The sequence below is a fragment of the Sus scrofa genome, chromosome 4 (genome assembly GCF_000003025.6).
Source record: "Sus scrofa isolate TJ Tabasco breed Duroc chromosome 4, Sscrofa11.1, whole genome shotgun sequence".
NCBI classification, from domain to species: domain Eukaryota; kingdom Metazoa; phylum Chordata; class Mammalia; order Artiodactyla; family Suidae; genus Sus; species Sus scrofa.
This window is the reverse complement of record NC_010446.5, coordinates 69,928,982-69,953,277: the sequence shown is the minus strand read 5'-3', so window position 1 is coordinate 69,953,277 and position 24,296 is coordinate 69,928,982. Positions and strand designations below refer to the sequence as shown.

At 40.2% G+C, this 24,296-nt stretch overlaps 1 long non-coding RNA gene across 1 annotated transcript in view; it reads right to left on the bottom strand.

The window, feature by feature from the left end:
* Positions 1,697 to 24,296, bottom strand: part of LOC106510065 — a 144,878-nt gene continuing 122,278 nt past the window's right edge. The window contains exon 4 of the long non-coding RNA XR_002343286.1: positions 1,697 to 2,022. This is a non-coding gene — a long non-coding RNA (uncharacterized LOC106510065). The remainder of the gene's footprint in view (positions 2,023 to 24,296) is intronic.

The window sequence follows — 24,296 nt, the reverse complement described above, 5'->3', positions numbered from 1 at the left end:
CTCTTGTTGTACAAAGTAGGAAGTAAACATGGTAAGAAGCCTAAGGACAGGGCAGTGGCAGAGTTGGAGATGGAGCTTGTTGTTTTCTGATGCAAAATCCACTACTCTTTTGTCTCCCTGTACAAGCCCAACCTGGAGTTTCTCACTGGCTTGCATTCAGACTGCACTCAAACCTCTACCCTCCAAGGAACACCAAGTGGTATATTCATAACTGTCCCTGTACCTTGGCTTTTGTACTTGTGAGGCAAGATATCAACCTTAGTTTTGATCAAGTGCTGGATGCTATATTTGATATGGAAAGTAATCTCCATAAAAACTTCTCAAAAATATAATTGAGTTCCCTTGGAGAACAATTATACTTTAGAAACTTCTCTGAATATTTCTCCCAAAGGAATATTAATGAGTAGCATAAGAATTCCTTTCACCCATAGGCAAAGATTTTCTTTGCTCTTTTAAGGGTCACTGTTAGGTTATAGGAAATTGAGATGGAGTAAAAGAGAGACTCAGAAACATTCAAGGAGTAAGTACATACACTCTCCATCCTAGCTCCATCAGACAGTAGCAAAAATAAACATCCCAAGCACTGTCTTTCAACAGTCATATTCTTTTTGTTGTTGTTGTTGTCTTTTTTTTTTTTTTGCTATTTCTTGGGCCGCTCCCGTGGCATATGGAGGTTCCCAGGCTAGGAGTCTAATCAGAGCTGTAGCCACCAGCCTACGCCAGAGCCACAGCAACACGGGATCCGAGCCACGTCTGCAACCTACACCACAGCTCACGGCAACGCCGGATCGTCAACCCACTGAGCAAGCGCAGGGACCGAACCCGCAACCTCATGGTTCCTAGTCGGATTCGTTAACCACTGCGCCACGACGGGAACTCCCTCAACAGTCATATTCTTTAGTTAATACTGATAATACAGCACTCAGTCTTAGAGGAAGCTGTGAGCTTAACTTACGACTCGCAACTTGTAAGCCTTTGCTTCAGTGCTACTTCTTCTGTAAAGAGCAAATAAGAAATTACCCTTACTGGGTTCTGTATTATAAAGTCACATTTAGAAAATAATAATGAGCTTGCTACATTGACTTGGTACATTTTTAAATGTAGACTATAGCACAGACCCATCCTTCCCAAGTGATTCTAAACTAGCCTTGCCAAAGCATCTCCACCAACTTTGGAATTGGGTTTTCCTCTGTCTGACTGGAGTGCTTTCCTTCTCTCTGCTCTGTCCATCTATATGCCATCATCAATACCCTGATCAAATTTCATTTCCTCAGTGCTGCACTTCCCAGACTACGTAGTTAACTTTATTTTCAGAAATACAGATTTTAGATCTATTAAAATGGATTCTGGCACTCATGCATATGGTAACTATGTGTACCTACAGCAGTACCAAGTACACTTCTTTACACATTGTGGGCTCTAGCTGAATTCTTTCCAAGACTGACAATGAATTGATGGGTACAATTAATTCTCAGTCTCTCTTTCACTTGCAGTTAAATCTGAAGTGAGAATAAATATGTTACTACTACCACTATTATTTTAAAACCGATACTTGAGATCCAAGAGTATCATTAAATGTTCCTGTCAACAACTGGGAAGCAACAGTACAAAACACCTGAGAATGAGTATATCTTCTCCCATCTCCAAAATATCCATTTACTCTCCAAAGAGAGCTCACGAAGTACTTGCTAAGGAGGTTCTCACATTACACGCGCGCGCGCGCGCACACACACAGAATGAAAGGAGATCACATGTCTAAAGCATCTAGCACAGCCCTCGGGGTATGACAAACCTTAAACAAACACTGACTTCTTGTTCCACTCTCCCTCCTTCCTCTTTTTCCCTCCTATTCCTTCCTTTCATATCCCACAGCTTAGATTATTCTTCTGCTCTTTTCCCTTACCTCATATCCTGCTCCAGTAGGGTAACGGTGTGCCCAAGAAGGAGACAGCACAGGGAGGATTATGTAAAGGTTGCCTAGGAGCTCTGCCACTGTCTGTTTCATTCACATGCTGGCGTGGCCTGGGTTTGATAAAAGCACAGAGAATGTTTTACAAAAAGCCCACTGCTGGCAACTGCCACAAGGTGGAGGCGCTCAAGACTTCCACATGAAAAGGGAATAGAGGCTCTATATTTATCTCCTTCATCCCCCCAATAATGGCATTCAAAACCAAAGCCAGTGTGAAGATATTAAGTTTTGAGTACAGGTAGACACAAAGCTTCAACAATGATATTGAAGTGGAAAGAGAGAAAATGTCATTCCCAGAGGCAGAATGAGATTTAAAAAAAAAAAAAAAAAAAAAAAAGGCTCAAAAAGTGGAGCAGAGATTAAGCACCTGTGATGAACAGTAGACAAATGTTCTGACATCCTACAAAAGGAACAAAATTAGAAGTTTAATGTGGTTAGAGATCTGATTCAAATATGCAGCTGAAGTCAAAATCTTCAATAGCAACAGAAAACCATAGAGTCCCAAAGTGACTGAATCCATCATTTTGTAGGAGATATTTGTTTCCAGACCTATTCAGATGAAATTACAAAATACAGAGTTAAGTCCTTACATTGGACATTTACTCCATGCACTATTACTGAGTGACCCTAGAGTAGCAAATATTTATTAAGTAGTAACTGAGTGGCAGTATATTCTTTTAGTGCTTTACATATATTCATTTCTTTATTCATAGCAGTAACTCTAGAAGGTATATACCATTTTTTCCTCTATTTTATTAATTAGGAAACTGAGGCTTGGAGAGTTTCCTTTACTTGTCTAAGGTCATGTATCTAGGAAACGGTGAAGCTGGGATTTAAACTCAGTCATCTAGTAAGTCATAAAATATTAGACTTGAAGGACAAACTTGGTTTTTATTTTTTTCTTGACTTTTGCTTCATCACTGATTTAAGCATGGGCTAAAATCATTTTATGAATAAATCAGCGGGGTTTTTTTTTCTTTGTTTTTTGGGGGTTTTTTTGGCCTTTACTTTTACGGCTGCATATGTGGCGTATGGAAGCATATGGAAGTTCCCAAGCTAGGGGTCAAATTGGAGCTATAACTGCCAGCCTGCACCATAGCCACAGCAATGGTGGGATCTGAGCCACATCTGTGACCTACACCTCAGCTCAAGGCAACTCCAGAGCCTTAACCCACTGAGTGAGACCAAGGATTGAACCCGCATCCTCATGAATACCAGTCAAGTTCATTACCACTGAGCCACTGATGGGAGCTCATAAGTCAGTGTTTTGATTATCCATTTCCTTCTCTATCTGGAATTTTTAGAAAAAGGTGGAGGGGGGGGAGTTCCCATTGTGGCTCAGTGATAACAATCCTGACTAGTATCCATGTGGACGTAGATTGGATTTCTGGCCTCGCTCAGTGGGTTAAAGGATCTGGCATTGCTTTGAGGTATGGTGTAGGTTGAAGACACATCTTGAATCTGGCATTGCTGTAGCTGGAGTGTAGGTTGGCGGCTACATTTCTGATTCAGTCTCTAGCCTAGGAACTTCCATATGCCGTGGGTGCAGACCAAAAAAAAAAAAGCAAAACAAAACACCATCTCCTTTGTAAAGATTTGTGATCATAATTATTTTTATCTCTCTCTCCCCTATGTTGGGAATACCACCCGTAGCTTATACAGATCTGATTCCAAAATACTTGTTGAATAAGTTTATGATCAGAATGACTAGGTGATATTTTCGTACCCCATTTAAAATAAAAACTGTAGGAGTTCTTGCTCTGGTGCAGTGGGTTAGTGATCCGGCTTGTCTCTGTGCATTCTTGATTTCTGGTTCAATTCCTGGCCTGGACCTGTGGGTTAAGGATCCAGCATTGCAGCAGCTGTGGCTCAGATTGCAGCTGTGGCTCAGATTTGACCCCTGGCCCAGGAACTTCCATATGCCACATGTGTGGCTGAAAAGGGAAATAATTAATTAATTAATTAATTAAACTACTCATATTTGAAGTTGTCAAAGTTGCGACAATTCTCAAAAACCTTATTTCTATGTAGTCTCTCGGTCTCTCAAACTCAAGATTTGATTTACTGTGCTAATCTATGTCTACATCCTTCTACCTCTCACTGGGAATGGGCTGATGATGTGTCCAGTGTAGGTAGAGCAGAAGCAAGGACAGCAAACGAACTATCCCTGATACACGCTGCCTGTGATCAGACATTGTTTAAAGTGCTCTAAAGTGACCTCAAGACCCTCCTTCCATGCCTCCCAAGGCTTGAGGACCAGGGATTATGGATGGAGAGAACATTTTAAAGATGATAGAAATGCTATCTTATACTTTTTTGGTTCCTCTGGGATCAATCTTCAGCTGTGTCAAAGAAATATTGATAACCCACGGTTAGAGAAGTGTGTGGTGAGTTACAAATGTGCCAGAATTATTACTTGAAGACCCTCACATGATGCAGACGGCATTTTTGAGAATCTTATGTGCCCAATGAGTTACCACTGCTAAGGCACTGAGTTGATGAAATTTACAGTCTTACAGCAAAAACGTTGCCAAGGATGTTGAGAAAAGAGAACTTTTAATTCACAATCTAGGGAATATAAATTGCTACAACCACCGAAAAGAACTCTGTCAGTTTCTAATAATAGTGAGGTGCAAACACCTGTGCCCAGTTTTAGACATATACCCTATTCTCTTCCATGTGCACAAAGAAACATGTACAAGAATTTCCATTTGGCATTGTTTGTGCTAGAAAAAAAGTTGGAAATTATCTGAAGCAGAAGCATGGATAAGCAAATTGTGGAATATTCATAATACTGAAAATAAACTATAACTGCAATATTAACACTCACGAATCTCAAAAACATAATATTGTGTGAAAAGCAAGTTACAGAAGAGTGCATACAGTATTTATACGAATGTGAACCTTGTGAAACCTTATTATATTATTTATGAACCCATCTATATGTGGTAAAGTATAAATAAATCCATGGGAATGACAGGAAGCAATCCTGGAGTGTGATCATCTTTCGCAAGTAAAGAGAAGGAGGTGTAATCCAGAAAAGGCACAAACACATTTTACTGATGAGGTTTTTTATTTAAGCCAGGTGGCATTGGTGCATTGGTGCATTGGTGTTTATTGTATTAACTCTTTGTTATCTTTTTGGATACCCTAAATAAACATTCCTAAGGGTCATTACTAATAGAGTCCTAAAAATACTAACCAAAGATGCTAAGGTTTTTAAATGAACACAAAGAACATAGCTTCTTATAGAGGGGAAAATCTCAATAAAGGACTATGGGATGAATACTACAACAAGCAATATATTCAAGCAGAAGTTGAACTTGATATTTGGGTCCAGAAAATGCCCTTGATGATACTCTGAGAAAATTGTTGAGACAGCTGCTTTTTGACTCTAGAGGTGCTGATAAAATGGCAACTTAAAATCTGAGAGGAAGTCACAAAAAGAAGCATGAAACCAAATTGTCTAGAGACGCATAAAAGCACTCCTCCCTCACTTGAAAATTAACTGTAGTTAATTTTAGTCTGCTCAATGTCAGTATGTATCCTGGCAAGGAAATTAGCTCATGGTTTTCTTTTGCTCTTTTGTTTTTATTCTCTTTTCAAAATAACATTTTCGGTCCCAGTCTAACTGGAGAAGTATTTTTCTAATACGGGTGTAAAGAGAATGCCTAGGCTCTTAGTGCTTCTAAATGCATGTGGGTCTAAGAGCCCACACTCCTCTAGAAATCTAGGAAGTATATTAGATTTTTAAGCATTCATTTAAACACTTGTCATCTTCCTGATGAGTAGCAATTATAGAAATTCTATGAACGACTTGAAATGAGCTTTCAACTAACTGTATTGTTTAATATATTCTTAACAATGTCTTTTTAGTCAAGGAGTCCACAATGAACACCTACATTAGAGAAGATTAATCCCATGTTACACTGTCCTTGGCTCTCCTTCGCCCAGATTAGGAAATACAGAGAGCATACTATTGCATACTTTCTCTCAGGAAGGCCTTCTTTTGGTAGTGCGGTAAAGAATTTTAATCAAAATAGAAATTTGTGAAATATTTATAGCCCTTTAGCATTGGAATAGTCTTGAAATTCTCTGAGGAATATTTGCTAAATTTAACAAGGATGGGACTTGAATGAGTCCAACCACCAGACCAATAAATCCTGATTTTTTTTTTTCAACAGAGATGTGGAACTCCATTTTCTCACAATTCTCCAGGCTACCTTAGCCCTTCAATATTCAACCTAATCATTTAATAATGTCTCCTGTGTCACTCCTATTTCACATGTCATCGGTTTAATCAAGGTTCTCCCACAGCCTCTGCAGTGTCTTTTCTCTCAGTTGCCTCTGCCTAGGGGAGAATGCTTAAAACAGTTCTAGGTCTTACCAGTCAATAAAGACTTTCTGGGGAAAAAAAAAATGTCATTGGAAATTACAGAGGTTTCATCTTCTGAAACAAAGGGCATTGATCAATTAAAATGAAATTACTATGTTGTTCGTTTACACCTGAAAGTAGGAAAGGCACTCTTGAATATTTATCATTTGAAATCAAGTTTTACGTCCTTAGCAACTTTGAAATGTTGCACATCAATGTATTTGGGGATAAAATGTCTAAAACTGGATTTGTAGACATCGTGTTCGTCAAGGCTTTAACATCTGAGGAAGCCCACCGGGTATTTGGAAAGATGAGAGCCAGAGTTGAACATTTTAATCTCTGCAAAAGCACGATTCATTTGCTATGGAATGTTGTTAATTGTGAAATGTATTTGTACACATGTAAAAGTATATATGTAACAAATAATATAAAAATAGGCCACAATGTATCCACTATCTAGGTTAAGTCCTAGAACACCACCCTGACCTAGAAGTTTCCACATGTTCCTCCTTGATACCACTCTCCTCTCTCCTCATCCTTTGATACAGCCACTGTCCTGATTTTTGTGTTACTCAGTCCTCTGCTTTTCTTTAAACATCTACCACTTACACACATACCCTGAAGTGGTAACTGTTTATTTGTGAAAAGAGAGTAGCAAGCTCAAATCTAGCTGTGTAAAGAAAAGGCAAAATTGCCACCATCAGGAAGAAGCTTCTAGAAACAGATAAACTGTCCTGAGTCTGTGAATCAGGTTTCAATTTTTGACAACTTACAAGAACACTTTCTGAGGAAGTCAGTGGGCAAAGTCACAAGTGTCTGGGAAACATGGGGTTTGTCATCGTGGGGACAACTGGCAGCCAAAGAAAACAAGCTGCTCTGTATTTTATGTTTCTAAGCTCATCAGAACCCATTTCTTAGGAGACGTTCAAAGCACTTTGGGGAAAGGGGGGACAGTGATGTGAACATCCACAAGTAGGGCAGTAAGGCAAGCAGGGAAGGGCAGAGACTTCATCAGCACGTGGTCAGAGGAGGCCCAGTATAAGCAAGTGTCTTGGCCAGGCTCCTGGACATCCTGTCCCCAGGTTAGAAGTGTGTACCTTGTGATGGTGCTGGCTTACACTGCTCTCATATGTACCCTGTCTGACCCTCCATATCTGGCACACACCTGGAATCCTGGAATAGCTCTTCTCCATGCTCCTGGTGATAATTTTTCCAGTATTCCTATGCTAATATCTTTTTTTCCCCACACCCCTTGTATTCTTTTCTCTTGGTTTCTCTCTTACTTAGTGGGGCACATCTTGTCTTTCTTGGGAGAGAGTTGATGGGCATTTTTAATCAGATCTTGATTCTTTGAAAATTCGTATAGTTTAAGCTCATACTGATTGATTGTTGTGCTTGGTATAGACTCTAGATTAAAACTAAGGTTCCCAAACAGTTCCGTAGGTGTTGCTCGGTGTTGACCTTGCTTCTGATATGGTTGAGGAATTCAAAGTCATTTTTATGCCAGACTCTTTGTTTTTGATGAGGTTTCTTTTTTCTCTAAAAACTCATGGAAGCTTCTCTCTTTCCTCTAGCATTCTCAAATTTCACAATGATTTCAGTCGTTGGTGTGAGTCAATTTTTATTCAAACTTATCCAAATTTTAACATTTGGGAACTTGGGAGACTTTTCCAAACTTATCCTTCAGGCCTAGGATGACCTCATGAATTACTGCTTATTTTCTCCTCACTATTTTCTATATGTTCCTTTTCTGAGATTCCTAGTATTTGCGTTTTGGAATTCCTGGAAGGTCCTTTAATCGTCTTACTTTTTCCTCTCCTATTTTCTATTTCATCATTTCTTGCTCTATTTTCTGGTCAATTTCAACTTTCTTTTTCATTTTGACATTTTAATTTCAGAGAGCTTATTCCTGCCCCCCGAATCCCCCTCCTCCACCTTCACACAGAATTTTGTTCTTGTTTCATGGATGCAATAACCCTTTCTTATTTTTTTTAGGATATCAGTTATTACTAACAGAGATTTTTAAATATCAACTTGACTAAAGTATCATTTACATACAATAAATACATCCACTTTAAGTGTACTCTCTATGTACACACCACCATAATCATAATATAGAATATTTCCATCAATCCTCCAAATGCTCCCTTGTGCTTTATTCCAGGAAGTTTCTGCCCCTAGCCCTGGTCTTTGGCATCCACTGATCTGCTTTCTGATAATATAGATTCAGTTTATATTTCTATAGTTAAAAACAGAGTTTTACTTTTTGCCTGAAAATAATTGGTTTCTTCCAAATTGCTCTTATTTTGTTTTTCTTCAGGGGGGTATATTTTGTTCATTGCCTTTCAGGGAGAAGCTTTTCAGAAATGTCTGGTGGTGGTCTGCTCTATATCACAAGTGGGGGTTAGAAAGATAACTGGAATGTCTGAGCACACAGGGCTTGTTGACTTGGAGGTTAAGTACAATGCAATCAGTGTGGGATGCTTTGAGGAAATCTCCTGATTTTAGAACTTTAGGTCTTTTTCTTGGGCTGGTAGCCAGAGAAGAGTTTTTCAATCTCCCACAAGATAAAAGGCTGCTGGTGTCCTGGAAACTGAGTGGAGCAAAAGGATTGGGTCTGGGGGTCCTTGGCATTTGTATTCAATACACAGAGTCAGTTTCTTTCCTGTGGGTGAGACATGCAGCCCTAACGTCTCAAGTACAGAGCCCTCCCCAACTCCTCCTGTGCTGTCTCCATAGAATCAACTTGCAAACATGCTGAGACAGGACAAGCATTGAGGGGGTATGGGATTCTAGGAATCTACTGCTCTTTCATATTTAAGCCTCTCCTTTCGTCATATCTAGATACCTGGAACCAACTAGGTTCAGAGGCTTTTGAGAATTTTAACTTGAGTACAAATTAGGCTGGTCCTCAGTTTTCTGTACTGTTAGCTTAAGATTCAGCTTTCTGGGCTCTGCTGAGTCAGTCACCATCTGTCTTCCTATTTTCTAGCTCCCATTAGTTTGCTATTATTGCTCTCTCTCCTCTTTTTCTCATTCTTGTGGGTTTACGTCATTTAAGAAAATCCCTTAACTTTATTACTAAAGATGTCTAGAGAGGGTAAAATTAGGGGTATGTGTTAAATCTATTATCTTAATCCAAAAACTTCCCACTCTAAGATGTGTCATACTCTATTACATACACAAAAAGAACCGGTGTACAGATTAATCAAATATAAAACCTCTTACAGAATAAAGGATTTGCCTTCTTTCAATTGTTAAAGTAATTTAGCCAGTAGAAAATGTTCATGCAATTGTACATTACCCCATGTTCCTTTCCTAATATAGAGTCATGCATTTGTTCAATGAATTTCCTGTTCAATTTCAATGTCAGAGAAACAATGAATAATGTTTCCAGTTTATACCTCAAAGTATTGCATGGGACACTAAAAAAAAATTAGAGCTTGTTTATCTGAAATTGAACTGGGCATCCTGTATTTTTATTTGTTAAATCTGGTAACGGAGATCATAGCCTCTATCTAGAATCAGAATCTCTAATAAAGTTGAGCTCAAAGAAATAAACATTTTAAAAGGACTTGGGCCTTCAGGCAGCCAACACAGCGATCATGGAGCACCAGGTCAGGAGAAAAAGAGATAACAGTACATTCCATAGGGCACATGGGGAGAGCTTTATGCTGTTCATGGGGGGCAGAGAAGACCCCCTCAGGTCACTTTAACCAGATGGAAGGGATTTAAAGGAATGGAAGTTTTGGGAAGGGCAGAAGGTGACTGTGTCCTCCATTAACAATAGCTTCATTGTCCTCCTGGGCCAGTGAGATCTGGAGATCTGAGGTTAAATTTTAGTGTAACAAGCTCAGAAACATGTTTCTATCAGTGCATCCTACATTTAGATAAGGCAGCAGAAGAGAAGTCAAAAGGGCATTAGATTAGAGTTAAATTATCATATTTTAAACAATACCTTTTTTTTTTTTTTTTTTTTTGGCAGGACTGGACTGTTTCTAAGCATCTTTATTGTTTCCCTAGCTTCATACCCTAACATCTGTCAGTATCTATAGGTAAGAATTTCACATGGATTTTTCAGAACAGCCTTTTTATGTGTTTATTAAATTTCTTTATTGTTTCTCTTTAGGCGCATGTATGATCAGAGCTTACTGCCTCTTGAGTACTTCTCATGCCCTTCATTCCATTCCATTCAATAACACACACCTTTGGGAAGAGAGAGAGTTCCCTAAAATCAGAGAGCTACAGGAATCCCCGAATTGCCTGACCATTTCCTTCCACCAGGCAGGCTCCCGGTCCCATCATCCTAGAGAGCAGGTTGTCTGCCTTGCATTTAAAGCCTTCCAGCGAAGGAAATCCTAGAACATCCCTCTGTGGGAATCAGAAAGACGTTCCTTTTCATTTCCTTCTTTCTGTTATTTTCAGGCTCTTGTTGACCTAGGATTGAAACTCTGATTTCAGTTTATTTAAAAACAATGATTCTTTTCAAAGGGAAGCAATTACTGAGCTAAAACATGGCTTCTTCTTCCATGCTCGAGTGGCCTAGGTACCCAGCTTTCCAAGCTCTGATTTGCAGTCCTTGCCTGGCAGGCAGAGATGTCTAATGGCTTGTTTCCTTCCTCCCCAGGTTCTGTATAACTGCCTCTTCTTGGACATCTTAGGAGGAGGACTGTCTGGATCAGTGATGAAGATAGGAAAATACATGTATAATAATTCTATATTGCCTAAATATTTTCACTAGTCATTTCTAAGTTAAAATTTTCTGTATACAAAATTAAATATATATAGATGTATGCATTCAAAAAATACATATTTATAATGTCTCAGTAAACTTTTAGTCCCCTTCCTGAAGCTGTAAGTTAGAGGCATCTTTTACAAAGAAGAATGTGACTGGCTGGACCTCAACAACCTCTGTGTTGCAGACTCTACTTCCTTTTCCTTGAAAAGCTCCAGAAAAACCCTCTGTCCTGGAGAGACCAGTCCTGATTCTCCCTTAACTGAGAACAGCTTTACTGGCAGAGGTGTCTCATCACATGGTCTCTCTCTGTATTCCCTAATTTGAGTGGAATGTTGAGTGCATGAACAGTACCCCTGTACTTATAGGAACCAGAGGAAAATAAGAATGATAGTAAGATGAAATTAACCACCATCCACTTTATTCAATCCATTCAGCAGCACATAAGCACCAGGATTATAGCAATTGGCATATTAGAGAGTATTCTGAAAAGTTGTCAGGAGGTACTGTGTAACAGAGCTTTCTTTTCTGCTCTTCTCATCATATTGATTATGTTTCACGTCATAAAACAAATCCCCAAACTCTGCCCAGAGGCTGCCTGCTATGCTAATGGAGAGGATGCCAGGCAAAGATGCTGAGGGTGCAGATGTCTCTCTGCTGGGCTTTGCACATGACACTGGATGGCCCTTAAATGAGGTTAGTTAATTGGCAAAGGGCAGAGAAGAGGCCATCATTTCTTGAGTACTTGCCTCTATGCTGGGAGCTGTACCAGGGGCTAAAAGTTTGCTGTGGCTGGAGAGACTGAGGACTTGGCATTCTGCATTGGAGGAAGAAACACAGAAATAGAAAAAAGAGAGCTCACCTGAGAAAGACGAGGAAGAGAAGCTACCAACAACACTACCAACAACAATCTAACAAAGTTCAAAAATGGCATTCCTTCTGCCAAGTCTCGTTCTTCCTGGAGCTTAACCAACCCTTGCCTGCTTGGCTTGCCTTGGATTCCATACTTCCAAAACCCCTCGGTAAAGCCACCCCATCAGTCACTTCTACTTAAAATGCCTCATCCTTGTGGTTCATAAGAGTGCCCCCATGGCTATGTTCTAGATTATTCTATAGCAATCTTGATAACTCTATTGTGATAGCAATCAAATTTAATTTTAAATCCTGTCATCCTAGATTTTGGAAATTTTTGGTGCCACCTTCTGAGAGGCCATCTAGAAGTTAGGGTTCAGATAAGTGCTTAATGCCTTGGTTTTTTTTAATGTGTTCCTTTTATTTTTTTATTTTTAAAACGTGTTCCTTTTAAACAAGTGGCAAAATAGCTTTTGCATATTCTCTTAAGATAAGAAAGATGTCTTAGTTTCCTAGTTTTTATGGGGAGGTGATTTTACAAATAAAACATGCTATGTCTTTGTATCTATTAAAAAAAAAGTTTCCCCTTTCCTTGACTTAATCTCGGCTTCTCAAGAGTGACTCTACTGACCCTTGGACTGGATATTGCTTCGTTGCCATTGGGAAGAGAGGCTCCATCCGATGCCTTGTAGGACACTCAGCAGAATCCCATACCTAGTATATTGTAGTTGTTTGATAAATGTTAAATTGAGTGAATTCTAATAAATGAAATAATGCTATGAAGCATTTGTCACATACTAAGTGTATAATAAATATTAGGTATGGTGATGGGTACCTGAAGTTCGCAGGCATGCAAAATTATCAACTGTCAACTTATGCACACTTATATGCGTCAAATAAAAGCAATGTAGAGTGCAGTTCTGGTATTAACCAGATTACTGGTGGCACTTTTAGCTAAGAGAGCCTTGCCTAGTTTTCCTGTTTTGGTATCTGTTAAGATGTATGTTCTCCAATACACTACTACTGGCCATATCAAATAACACATATTTAAATTTAAATCAATTCAAACAGAAATTCGAAGTTTCAATTCCTTTTTTTTTTTTTTTTTTTGGTCTTTTGTCTTTTTAGGGCCACACCCATGGCACATGGAGGTCCCCAGGCTGGGGTCTAATCGGAACTGTTGCTGCCAGCCTACATCAGAGCCATAGCAATGCCAGATCTGAGCCACGTCTTCGATCTACACCACAGCTCACAGCAATGCTGAATCCTTAACCCACTGAGTGAGGCCAGAGATGGAACCTGCAACCTCATGGTTCCTAGTCGGATTCGTTTCCGCTGCGTCACGATGGGAATTCCTAAATTTCATTTCTCAGTCACACCAGCCACTTTTAAATGATTCCACAGCCACATGTGGCCAGTGACAATTGTGTCGGACAGTGCAAAGAGAGAATATTTCCAACTTCCCAGAAAGTTCTACTGGATGATGCGTAGTCTAAGATCCTTATATTCAAGCTTCCTTAGTTCTGAATCAATCACTTTTACACAACATCTTGATCATTTTCTCACTCTAGTTCACAATAGACTGATCAATTCCTGGTAGCCAATAGATAACACATTGCATAGAGTTCTGAGCTGATCAACAATATTCTCAAAACCTAATCTTTACTGAAGGTTCCTCCTTAACTGTAAAGAACCTCTCAAATGGAAATTTATTGCTGTGGTCATTTCTGTTCTGTTTAATATCAGGCACACCTACACCACATAGGAAATGCTGCAGTGCTGCTATAGCAATGGAAGAGCCTTATAATGCATTTGTGAACTTTTAGACAAAACACATGTATGAATGTCTGTCACCAGAGTGGCAAGGTTTATATAAATCTCTCAGGTTTTGGATGGGAAATTCAGACGTTCTGAGCTGAACATCACCTCAAAACTCTCTACACTGTTCAAAATTCCTTTCCCTTGCATGATTTCCTGTCTCCTACTATCTCCAAGACATCTCCCAAGTCTGTTCTCTTCTCTTCATCGCTAGTTCCCCATCTCACATTAGCATCCTCCGTCCTGATCTGTTACTGGAGCGCCCCCCTGAGCTGGTCTCTGCCCATCCCATCCCCTTGTAATCCACTCTTCAGACAGAGGGAACTTTTAAAATACATATATATCTGATCATGGACCTCCAGATCTTTCCTTCTCGTGCTTATCACTCTTCAGCCCTTTAACCCAGCTCTGAACCTGCCAGCTGCCTCCTCGCCCGTCAGCCTCATCTGGGACCATCTCCCTCCCTCACGTGTCATGGCCGCCTTTTCCTTCACTCCTGCCATGGCCTCTTTGCAGCCCCATTCTCTCTGCCGATGATGGTCTCTCCCCTCCTCCTTTGTGCCAGTTAATACCAGTTCACTTGTCAGTGACTAGTGAATTCAAAAGTCACTTTCTGGAGTTCCCATTGTGGCTCAGCAGTAATGAATTTAACTAGTATCCATGAGGATGCAAGTTTGGTCCCTGACCTCACTCAGTGGGTTAAGGATCCAGCGTTGCCATGAGCTGTGGTGTAGGTCACAGGCATGGCTCTCCTGCATTGCTCTGGCTGTGGTGTAGGCCAGGAGCTGCAGCTCCAATTCAACCCCTAACCTGGGAACTTCTATATGCCACAGGTGCAGCCCTAAAAAGAAAAAAAAATCACTTTCTCAAGGAAGCCTTTCCTCATTCGCAGCCTGAATCCAATCCTCCTCTTAGAGGCTTTCAGAGGCAACATGCCTTTCTTTCATAGCCGTGACCACATTGTGGCTTTGTATTTATTTGGGAGATTACTGATGGATGCCTACCTCTCTCACTACATCATAAAATGATAGGGAAATGCTTCACCTGTTTGGGATGACCACCTGATCCCTAGTGGTGGGAAGAGAGCAGGATCTCAAATATTTGCTGAATGTGTGAGTGAGTGAATGAATGAATGAATGAACAAATTCCAAGTCAGTTGCCCTCAGTGAACTGGAGCAAAAAGCTCATGTGAGAATTGGGATAAAACTTCAACACACAACTCAGGAGATGTCAAGGAGAGGAATCATGTACTCTACAGAAACAAAGGTGGTTTTCCTGCCAGGCCTGGGTAACAAGCATTGCTGAGTTGACAGGCAGCACTCTGAACAAATGGTGCATAGTGTGGTGGTAGCAAGTACAGAACCTGGAGACTGGGTTCAAACCCTGGCTCCCTAGTTAAAACTTGTGCTTCCAAAGCGTATATGACACTCCTCTATTCCCATCCTTTCGTCCCTCCTTCTCTTCTAGTAGAGTTCTCCCTCTTCGTTATAAATAATCTTCCTCCTGTGATCTGAATGCGTTTTTAAGAGCCCTCCTTGACCAACGACCCCTTCCCTCTCCTCCGTCTTCAGTCCTCCTTTCTCTTCTGGCTTATTCTCAGCAGTGTTTATACTTGCTTAAGTATATCTCACCCTACTAGCCCCCTTCTTGATCCACCTCTCCCTGCATCTCCTGCCCTCTCTCTCCCCCACATCTAGAATTCTTGAGTTGTTTGTGCTCTTTTTATTACTCTCATCACTTGCCATAACTGCTCCATGAAAATATCTTTGACCAAAGCATAAAGAGACCTTCAGTTTGCAAAACTCTGTGGAGAGCTTTTGATGCTTATCTTGGTTTTAACCTCCCTACACTACCTGTCACCTCTGACACGCTTTTCTTTTTTAAAACCTTTGCCTTTGCTCTCTTGGGGTTTCCGTCCCCTCCCCTCAGTCTGCTGTACTGGTGGAATCTCTCTTACTTATCTTTTAATGCCTCTGTTCCTCAAAGCTCTGTCTTTTCAGACTTTCTCTCTTCATTTGTGTCCTTCTCGTGAAAATGAACCATTTTTCCAAGAGTAAAAATTCACAAGTGTGTGCACTGGCACACAATCTGCATGCAATTTCAGGGGGGTTTATAGACTTTCTGAAATCCCCAGTGTTCATACTTCACATGCGAATTATTCCCAAATATGTACCTTCATCCCAGATTTCTCTGAGATTCACCCCAGTAGATCCAACTGGCTCCTAGGTTATCACCACGTGGGTTTCCCAGGCACTTCTAAATGAGCAAGAGCAAAACTGAACTCATCATTTTCACTCTCAAACCTGCTGCTCTAACCATGTCCCTATTGAAGTAAATATAAGCACAATTCACCCAGTCCTAGCCTAGCGAGAATTTGAATGCTACCTGGAGTCCTTCCTTCCCTTACCATCACATTCAAACAGTGGTCATGTCTGTTCACTTTTTATCTTCAGTGATATGATCCCTGCAAGCCTCGGTACCTCCATTGCCCAAATCTGAGCACAGGACACTGTAAGCCTCTGCATGGACCACAGCAACATCCACCCCCTGCCGCCCCACTGGTCTTATTAATGCTTATTTGCCTGCCATCTATTTTTCATACTTTACAATAAAGGTTTCCTTCCAAAAGCAACCATGTCACTCCCAAGGCATCCTACTGTCCCTGGGATAAATTCAAATTTCATTAATTCTCTCTACTCCCTTCCACCTCCCTAAGAAACTCCCTCTGCCATACCCTTTCTTACTGATTTTCCTTTTTAAAATTTTTATTTATTTATCTGTATTTTGGCCACATGCATGGCATGTGAAAGTTCCCAGGCCAAGGACTAAACCCATACCACAGCAGTGACCAGAGCCACAGCAATGACCAAATGCCAGATCCTTAACCCACTGTGCCATTAGGGAACTCCTGGAGTATTTATTTTATTTTATTTTATTTATTTTTATTTTATTTATTTATTTATTTATTTATTTGTCTTTTTGCTATTTCTTTGGGCCGCTCCCGCGGCATATGGAGGTTCCCAGGCTAGGGGTCAAATCGGAGCTGTAGCCACCGGCCTACACCACAGCCACAGCAACGCGGGATCCGAGCCGCGTCTGCAACCTACACCACAGCTCACGGCAATGCCGGATCGTTAACCCACTGAGCAAGGGCAAGGACCGAACCCGCAACCTCATGGTTCCTAGTCGGATTCGTTAACCACTGTGCCACGATGGGAACTCCCTATTTTATTTTTTAAATTTTATTAGAGTATGGTTGACTTACAGTGTCATATTAATTCGTAACTGACTCACTTTGCTGTACACCTGACAGCTTTTCACTTACTTGAGATGCCCTCATCTGTCCTCCCCTAGACCCATGCTATGTGTTATTTCCTCTCTCTTGAATTCTCTTTTTTTTGCTTTTTAGGGCCGCACCCACAGCATATGGAGGTTCCCCAGGGTGAGGGGTCAAATCAGAGCTGCAGCTGCCGGCTTACACCACAGCCACAGCAACACCAGACCTGAGTAGTATCTGCAACCTGTACCACAGCTCACAGCAACAGCACAGCTTGCAGCAAAGCCAGATCTTTAACCCATTGAATAAGGCCAGGGATGGAAGCTGCATCCTCACAGACATATGTTGGGTTCTTAACCTGCTGAGACATAACAAGAACTCCCCTTTTTTTTCTATTCCAGATAGCCACTGCATCCTTGACTTCCCCTAATACACACTTTGTATAAATTACTTTAAAGATTTTATTTTTTTAGAGTAGTTTTAGGTTTACAATAAAATTGAGAGGAAGGAACAGAGATTTCCCATATAGTTCTTGTTCCTACACATGCAAGCCTCCCCCATTATCACTATCATTCACCAAAGCGCTACTTTTTTTTAACCAAGAGTAATCCTACATTGGCACATCATAATCATCCATATGGATTATAAAGTATATAATTTACCTTAGGGTTCACTCTTAGGGTTGCGTATTCTATGGGTTTGGACAAAAGTATAGTGACAGATATCCATTATTATATTATATAGAACATTTTTACTGTCCTAAAAATCCTCTGTGCTCTGCCTGCTTACCTCCTCACCCCAACAACCACTGATCTTTTTATCATCTCCGTATTTTTGCCTTCTCCAGAATGTCACGAGTCATATAGAAGGTAGTATTTTCAGATTGACATTTTTACCTAGTGATTTGCACATAAGTTTCCTCTGTTTTTTTTTTTTTTTTTTAATGGCTTGATAGCTCATTTCTTTTCAATGCTAAATAATATTCCATTGTCTGGAGGTACCATAGTTTATTTATTCATTTATTTACCAAAGAAAATCTTGGGTGATTCCACATTTTCGCACTTATGGATAAAGCTCCTATAAACATGTATGGGCAGATTTTTGTGTAAACATAAGTTTTCAACTCCTTCAGGCCAATACAAAGAAGTGTGACTGTTGAATCATATGGTAAGTGTCAGTTTAGTTTTGTAAGAAACCGTCAAACTGTTCCAAGGTGGCTGTACCATTCTGTATTTCTACTACGGCAGCGTATGAGAGTTCCTGTTGCTCCATATCCAAACCAGCACTTGGTGTTACCAGTCTTCCAGATTTTGGCCAGTTTATTAGGTGTGTACTAGTGTCTCACTGGTGTTCTAATTGGTATTTCCATGATATGGAGCATTTTTTCATATATTTATTTGCCATCTGTATGTCTTCTTTAGTGAGGTGTCTGTTCCAGTGTTTTGACCATTTTTTAAATTGTGTTATTCATTTTCTTATTTTAGAATTGTATGAGTTCTTGGTGTATTTGGATACCACCCTTTTATCAGATGCATCTTTTGCAAATATATTCTCCCAGCCTGTGGTAGATCTTCTCATTCTCTGATATTGTCTTTTGCAAGGCAGACATTTTTAATTTTAATGAAGTCTGGATTGTCAATTACTTCTTTCATGAAGTTGTTTCCAAAAGCTATCAGCATATCTCAAACCACGAAGTTTTCTCTTATGTTATCATATAAGAGTTTCATAGTTTTGTGTTTCACATTTAGGTCTATGATCCATCTTGTGTTGATTTTTGTTAAGGATGTATGGCCTGTGCCTATTTTTTCCAAGTGTAAGTCCAGTTCCAGCACCATTCATTGAAGACATTATCTTTGCTCCACTGTATTGCCTATTCCTGTCAAAGATCAATTGACTATAATTAAGGGTATATTTCTGGGATCTCTATTCTGTGCATGTAAATTGTATTTTTATGGTCTATTTTCAACTAGATCCTCAGCCCTGTGAGGAGAGAGCTATGTCCCTCTTACCTTCTCTTCTCAAACTCATTATGGTACCTGGAGAATAGTAGGTACTTTTACAATATGTGTAGCATGTTGACCATTGTGGTAGATTGTGTATTCTAACACAGCATCTAAGTTCTATGAGAATCAAGACAAAGAAAAGTGACAGATTGAGGCAGACAGAGGAGGTGAATCTTTAAGAAAGAGCTGGTTTTGCGCTGATAGAGGGAAGAAATGAGGTATCCGGCAGAGAGAAGAGTGCAAGCAAAGACAAAAGGCAAAGAGGATACTGTGTATGGGGTTATGAGGATCCAGACTGGCTGAAATAAATCCCCCAGGAAGGAGACTGGCAGAAGACAGTGCTGAAGTTTATTCTTTGGATATGAATGGTGTGTGTCTGATTAACCTCACTTGGGGACACGGTTCCCTAAGAGAGAAATCTAAGGTGACAATTACAGGAACTCTTGGGGAAAGTGGAAGGCATTCATGAATATGGAAAGGTTTGGCCATATATAGATTTCTAGAGATGATTAATTCCAGCCCAGGGCTCTGAGATGAAGCAGCTCCCTTTTGTCCACAGTAGGAAAGTCTGAATGGAAACTGAAGGGCCATACACACCCTGTGCTACCATCTGAAAGCACATGTCAACACACCTGCCCTTTTCAGTTTCTCGGCATAATCAGGCAGAGGACTGGGGAGCAGGCAAAATTCAAGGAATCTCTAGGACTGAGGAACCAATTTAGGAAGAAGAGGAAGACTGAGTTACTTGACAAATTCAATACATGACAACACTTTGCGGCTTAAATTATTTTGGCAACTTGTATCGACTTTTTCAGTGATTATAGAGTCTGGATAGCTGGAGATTCAGTTAATCATTAATAAATTGCCCTGAAGCAATAAAAAGTGCCTACCTATAAATACTAAAACTGGGCAATATTTTTCTTTAAAATATATGCCTATAATTGCAACACAATTCAGCTAGCAATATTCTCTTTTTAACTCTTGGCTTTTCTTAAAACTAAAACCATCAAGGTGATAATGATAACTCTTGCCAGGGGTTGGCAGTGCAGATTTTAACAAAAAGGAGATTTTTCTCTCACCAGCTTAGCTACTGGTGCCATCTAGTGACCAATTCAATTGACAAAGACCAGTTGAGAAAATGTACAAGAGTACGACACAATTTTTTCTTTAATATCTCTAATTAATAACATCACATAGAAGGAAACTATATATGCATAATATTTATGCTATAATATTAAAGTTATTAAAGGGAAGAAATGGGAAAAAGAAAAAAGCTAACCTATTTCACAGGAAATACACTTAAAAGGAAAAATGCTAACATTGAGATTAAAAGGCGATTTTTTTTTTCTTTTTTTCTATGTGGCCATACCTGTGGCATATGGAAGTTCGTGGACTAGGGGTCGAATCAAAGCTTCAGCTGTAGGCCTACACCACAGCCACAGCAACACCCTCCCTGAGCCTCATGTGTGACCTATGCCGTAGCTTTCGGCAATGCGGGATCCTTAACCCACTGAACAAGGCCAGGTATCAAACCTGCATCCTCACCAAGACTCTGTCAAGTTTTCACCCACTGAGCCACAAGGATAACTCCTGAATAGTGATTTACAAAGCAAATGGGTAAAGATTTAAGAACCATCCTTCTACCAAATATTAAATGTAGAAATAATGACAAGTTCTTAAAATTTCTTGCTTCTATGAGAATATTATATAAAATAAAGTTCTAGTATATTTTTTAATTGAGGGGTGGGGTGGAATGGAAACCCATGCTTTATCTGGAACACATAATATTTCATAGTCATCATCAGGAGCCAGAATAGTTAAAATTCCAAATTTGAAGCCCCAACTTTCTTCTTTAAAAACATGGACCAGAGTTCCTGTCATGGCTCAGTGGTAAACAAATTAGACTAGGAACCATGAGGTTGCAGGTTCGATCCCTGGCCTCGCTCAATGGGTTAAGGATCCGGCGTTGCCGTGAGCTGTGGTGTAGGTCACAGATGCGGCTTGGATATGGCTTTGCTGTGGCTGTGGCATAGGCTGGCAGCTGCAGTTCCAATTAGACCCCTTGCCTGGGAACCTCCATATGCCACGGGTGCAGCCTTAGAAAGGACAAAAAGGCAAAATAAATAAATTAAATTAAATTAAAAAATAAAATAAAAACATGCACCCGCTTGGCCTCAGGGTGAAAAACATAAAGATTTGTCTGAAGGAGTTTCTTTCTCCGTATTCTGCTACTTTGTATTAGTTTGAATTCCAAATCAGCACAGGCTGTCTGGATAGTACCAAGTGCCACCAAGAAGGCTGCTATTTAATACAAAAAGGTTGCTATTTAAGCACGCGTTAGGTTTCTTCAGGGAGAGAGATGCAATAATCTGAAATGGTCCTGAGAGACACCGAGGAGGCTTCGATAATAGGACCACCTCCCACAAAGGGCCCACGGCTTAAGATGCTGTCTAACCCGTAGCCTATTATAAGGGAACACAAGGTTATTACCATCCTTGGTTTTAAGTCACTAAATTGCTTTTGTTGTTGCTGTTGTTCTTGTTAAGAAGGGTGCTTTGGACATAGTCCAACAAAGAATGCTGTGAGGTTATGATGAGCTTCCTCTAGTATGAGAGGATTATGCTCCCGACAAGTTTTCAGTAAAAGAAATGCTTGGAACTGTTTTCCTGGATGAGCTTGTCCTGAGTCATTGCCACTTTCCCATCCCGTTCATCTTATGAGCCATGACTTTCCCATGTAGACAACTGAGTAATGTCTGGGACCATCCACAGAAAGTGAGGCGCCCCTTGCACATTGTTTTATAAAAGTGATTCATGGTTATGATCACTTGCATACATATTTGTTCACCTATTTAATCAGTGATTATGTCCTTAATATGTATTTTTTTCATCTTTTTTGTCTTTTAAGGGCTGCAGCACAGCATATGGAGGTTCCCAGGCTAGGGGTCTAATTGGAGCTGTAGCCTCCAGCCTACACCACAGCTCACAGCAATGCCGGATCCTTAACCCACTAAGAGAGGCCAGGGATCAAACCCACAACCTCATGGTTCTTAGTCGCATTCATTTCCACTGTGCCATGACAGGAACTCCATGTCCTTAATTTTTATCAAACAAGCCTACGGTACATAATCTCTTACACATAGGAGGAAGAAATCACAGTCTCAAGGTTACCAATGGAAGAAAGCAAGAATAGCATTTACCAATAGAAGGCTAAGTAGTAGAAAGATAAGGATTCTAGAATTTCAGGGGCTAAAGGAGTCCCAGCATGTTCAAATGTCAGGAAAGGAATAAGGGCACTATACTGCCATGCCATTTAATGCCAAAGAAGAGATAAGGTTTCAGTGGGAGGAAAGGAGAGGTAGGGACATTCCATCACGGAGCTGCAAACATGGGGGAAGAGTAACCAGTTGACCTGAAACATGAATAAGTATCGAGCACTAATGAGACACCGGGCTCTAAAAAAGGGCTTTCTGACAAATACCATACGAGGTCACTTATACGTGGAATTTAAAATATGGCACAGATGAGCTTATCTACAGAACAGAAACAGACTCATAGACCTGGAGACAGACTTGTGGCTGCCAAGGGGGAGGGATTGGCATGGTCTGAGAGTTTGGGGTTAGTAGATGCAGATTATTACATTTACAATGGATAAGCAATGAGATCCTATCATATAGCACAGGGACCTATATCCAGTCTCTTGGGATAGACCATAATGGAAGACGATGTAATAAAGAGAATATATATATATATGTTTTCATTGTATATTTCATATTTTATATATACATATATATATGACGGTGTCACTTTGCTGTACAGCAGAAATTGGCACATTATCAATCAACTATACTTTAATCAGCAAAATAAAAAAATAAATAAAAAAGGGCTTTCTTTGGTAGTCAATAGGGCCAATGAAAACTGTGGATATGAAAGTTCCCCTTGTGGTTCAGCATTAAGAAACCCAACTAGCATCCATGAGGATGCAGGTTCAATCTCTGGCCTCGCTCAGTGGGTTAAGGATCCGACATTGCCATGAGCTATGGTGTAGGTTGCAGACAGAGCTTGGATTCCACACTGCTGCGGCTGTGGCATAGGCTGGCAGCTAGAGCTCTGATTAGACCCTTAGCCTGGGAACTTCCATATGCCGAGGGTGTGCCCCTAGAAAAGACAAAAAGAAAAAGAAAAAAGAAAGGAAAGAAAAAAAAGAAAAGAAACTTGTGACTAGGAAAGTGAAAGTGGGTTTGCTAGAGCAGTGTTTAGGAAAGTTAACAGAGCCACCACCTATATCCATCTGGCACACGGACAGGACGAACAATAAAGGAGAAAGCCTCGAAGTGGCAGAACCAGTAGAGATGGTGTCTTATAGCCCTGAATTGGGAATGGAAAAAGGTAACAAGCTAGATATTGCAGAGGTTGACCTAGTAGAATTTAGTGACCATTTGAACTCATGGAAAGGAGAAAAAGAGAAGATGGGAAAAGCATTAAAGTCCATTCACGTTTTAAGCCTGGGTGGCTAGAATTATGTAAAATTGGCAGATAAAAGACAGGTAATGGAGAGAACTAGCTTGTGGGACAAATGCTGTTCTGAAAAACATAGACTATAAACCCAGTTCACATTATCAAAAGTACACGTTGCACTCAAAGTTGGATCGGAAAGAAATCTCTGAATAATGAAGCCCATTCCCACAAGGGCAGAACCCATGACATAACATCCCTGGCAGGAGCAGGGAGGCACTGATTATGTAAGTATGTCCCTGGAGGAGGAGCTCAGGACATGGTCAGCCAACCCTCTATTCTGAGATATTCTATTTATTTTTAAATGTTTTCTTCTAGTCAACAAAATCCCGCCTTTCTGTGATTTCCTGTTTGTTCACCCGAGTCATGGTTACAACAGAACACTGTCCTTTACAAGATATATTTTCTATCATTTCACAACAGTTATGTCTCTCTTTTTTTCCCCAAAGTGACCATTATCAGGTGCTTCATCTATTTCTCATGCAAAAATGTTTACACACCCCTTGCTGTCTTGATGATCCCTTTCTGGAAATTCTTCGAAATGTGACTTTCCCTTAGAAATCAACAGTTGAGAAAATCCTCAAGGTACAGCTTATGTCTGTCTGACTGCCGAGCCCACATGCTTAAGCAACACACAGACTTCCTCTTTGAATGGATGTTTACAGACTGAAACCTTCCCCTTAGAAAAGGTCAGAATTATGGCTATGAAAAGATACTACTTAATTTAAATGCAGCACTTGATATAAAAGCATT